The sequence below is a fragment of the Penaeus monodon genome, chromosome 21, assembly GCF_015228065.2.
Source record: "Penaeus monodon isolate SGIC_2016 chromosome 21, NSTDA_Pmon_1, whole genome shotgun sequence".
Taxonomy (NCBI): domain Eukaryota; kingdom Metazoa; phylum Arthropoda; class Malacostraca; order Decapoda; family Penaeidae; genus Penaeus; species Penaeus monodon.
In genome coordinates, this window is record NC_051406.1 from 4561172 (window position 1) to 4561460 (window position 289).

Genomic DNA, 289 nt, shown 5'->3' on the forward strand with positions numbered 1-289 from the left:
AATTCAAACGACGAAACGATACAAACATTCACCACAATCAAATCAAATCAAATTTCGGATTCTTTAACCCTTCTCAACTCACAACTCTCGCAAAAAAAAGCAACAAACTCTAATATAACAAGTTGTGGGAACTTATGGAAACGCACGCAATTAGCCGACTTTCCCACGCACTTGCTTCAGCTTGGCCGGAAAAAACTTGCCTCGAGGGTGTCACATTCTGAGGCCCGGGGAGCGCGCAGAACATGCTCTGCCGACGCAGGAAATTTCCATTTCGAGTCTGTTAGGGCTT